Consider the following 2,818-nt stretch of genomic DNA (forward strand, 5'->3'; position numbering starts at 1 on the left):
ATTTAGAATGATGACTAATAAACTAGTCAGTCATAGACTGTTAGCTAGCTTTCTGTGGGAAACACAATTATAAAACCATACTCTTTGTATTTGGCTATAATACATATTAAGCCTAAATAATATATTTTCTAAGCCCTGTGCTAAGTGTTTGGATTCATGGTTTCAATCACTCCTCACAAATGATGAAGCGGTATGAATTACTGTCCCCATTTTACAGATGAATAAACTGAAGAGCAGAAAGAATAAGTAATGTAACGGACGCTGCATGATGGACAGCAGCAAGTGGCAGAGCTGGGGTTTGAACTCAGGGGTCTCCGATCTCTGGAGCCAGTTACCTAAACTATTGCCTGCTTACATCCTGTTTATGGCTTTATGTCTCGTAATTCCTAGGTGTTAAGAGGAAGGAGAGAAAACACAGATTTTTATCCCCAGCCACCCCTTCCAAGAGCAGGAAGCAGGGTTCAGGGTCTCTTGGCCTCTGGTTTCCCAAGCTCCTGCTTGCTGACCAGATCTCAAAGGCACAGAGTTGGAGATGCATATGTCTGATTCATGCATTTGTTTCCTTTATTCCCCTTCCTAAAAGGATTTGGTGTAGTTTAAAGAGAAAAAGCACAGAAATAATAAAACCAAACATACAAATACAAGATTCAAAAGACCTCATAGCTTTGCAAGAATTGCATTAGTAAGCCAAATTAAAAGAGAACATTTGAAATCCCCAATACCTCTGAGCTTCCAGGCAACCAAGGGAGGCAAAGAAGGCAAAGTAGTGTATAAAATTCCTGGGGGAACATTGGATCGGGGAGGGGAGAGCCCCACACTCCGGATTTTGAAAGATGACTTTTGACATCTACAGAAGATGTGGTTGCTGGAAGAAATGCAAGGACCACTGGCTAGGAGCTGGAGGAGCTCAACCCCTCTGTTCCTAACATCAGTCTTAGGAGTTTTCCATTATACCTGAGGCCAGGGGACCCACGCCAGCAAGAACGGTGCCCCCACCTTACCTCCTAAGACCTGCTTTGTGATGCCCAGCTGAGGGAGGCGCGCACTCACAAGGGAACCTACTTCAAAGGCCATTTGAAACATAAAACTGATAATGTATTTGAGAAGTCAAACTTGTATTTAAATACAAGGGGAATGAGTATTGGCTCAGAAAAATAAAGGTAAAATGACACTGGAGGAGTCAATAAAAGGTCACGGAATATGTTCAAAGAAGTAGACAAGATCTTTCTATTAGCTGAATCCTTCGTGTTTAGAGTACAAGGCGTAAAATTCTTTTGAATATGGAGGAGCTGGAACAAACCTTTTTAAAAAAGTGTTCTCAGAGAAAGTATTTTTAGAAAAAAAAAAAAGAAATGTTCTTCAGATGTACAAGAAATGACCCAGAACAAGCATAAAGCCATCCCAGGAGAAGCAGTGCTAGTTTTGAAATGACAACCATTAGGTATGGCTGTGGGGTTTACTGAGACAGCGCCAGTGGGTCACCAGCTTCCATGTCAGAAACATGCCTCGGGCATTTCTATTTCTCCTGCAACCCCCTGCATCAGAGCAGCTCTGCTCTGCGGCCCAAGCAGGGGGCTGTGATTCACACACTGTCCACAGCCCCGCTCCCCAGAGGTGAACAGAGTGCGACCTGCGCATCCACACATGGCAGCCCCCAAGAGGGGCTCTCTTTTGCGTTTTGGAAAGTTGTTGTTGTTGTTGTTTTAAGCAAGAGGAGGAGAGGCAGAGACAGACTCCTGCATGTACTCTGACCGGGATCCACCCGGCAAGCCCACTAGGGGGCGATGCTCTGCCCATCTGGGGCATTGCTCCATTGCTTGGCAACTGAGCTCTTCTTAGCACCTGAAATGGAGGCCATGGAGACATCCTCGGTGCCCAGGGCCAACTCTCTCCAATTGAGCCATGGCTGCAGGAGGGGAAGAGAGAGAGAGAGAGAGACAGAGAGGGAGAGAGAGAAGAGAGGGGTGGAGGTATAGATGGGCACTTTTCCTGTGTGCCCTGACCAGGAATCAAACCCAGGACATCCACATGCTGGGCTGATGCTCTACCACTGAGTCAATTGGCCAGGGCCAGAAAGTTTCTCTTTCTACTTCACTGTCTGCTAGATGGACAAGTATAAAAAAAAAAAAGCCAATGACTTGGACAAATATTTCACTGTGCTTAGCTTGAAGTAAAAATAGGATTGCAAAGTAGGTGAGTATAGAACTGGATTTTTAACTGCCTAATTTAATATGTAGAAAAAGGAGTCAAGGAGCTTCCAGTCAAGATGGCAGCACAGGTAAATGCAGTGCTTGCATCCTCCTACAAGCATATCAAAATTACCACTGAGCTACAGAGCAACCATCATGCAGAAACCGGAATTCTAACCGAACAGAAGTCCTATAACTAAGGCTATAAAGAAACCACGTGGAGACTGGTAGCAGGGGTGGAGACACGGAACAGTCTGGTCCCACGCCCACCTGTGGCGGATAAAAATTGGGAGGGCTATCTTGGTTACAGAGGCCCCCTTAAAAAGTGAGGGAGCTCAGCACCACACCAGAACCCCCAGCCCAGAGTTCCAGTACCTGGAAGATAAGTCCCCACAACTTCTGGCTGTGAAAACTGGTGGGGACTGTGGCTGAGTGACATGCAGGATGCTCAGGTTTTCCTCTCAAAGGTTCTGCACATGGGCTTACTCAGACTCACTTGCTCTGAGCTCCGGCCCTGGAGCAGCAGCCAGAGACACAGGGGAGGAACTGAATTGTTTGGCATCAAGGTGAGAACACGAGGAGCTGCTTCCTCCCAGACAGAAGTGCTGGCTGAGGCCATTGTTCCTTGG

This window comes from Saccopteryx bilineata, chromosome X (assembly GCF_036850765.1).
Source record: "Saccopteryx bilineata isolate mSacBil1 chromosome X, mSacBil1_pri_phased_curated, whole genome shotgun sequence".
Taxonomy (NCBI): Eukaryota; Metazoa; Chordata; class Mammalia; order Chiroptera; family Emballonuridae; genus Saccopteryx; species Saccopteryx bilineata.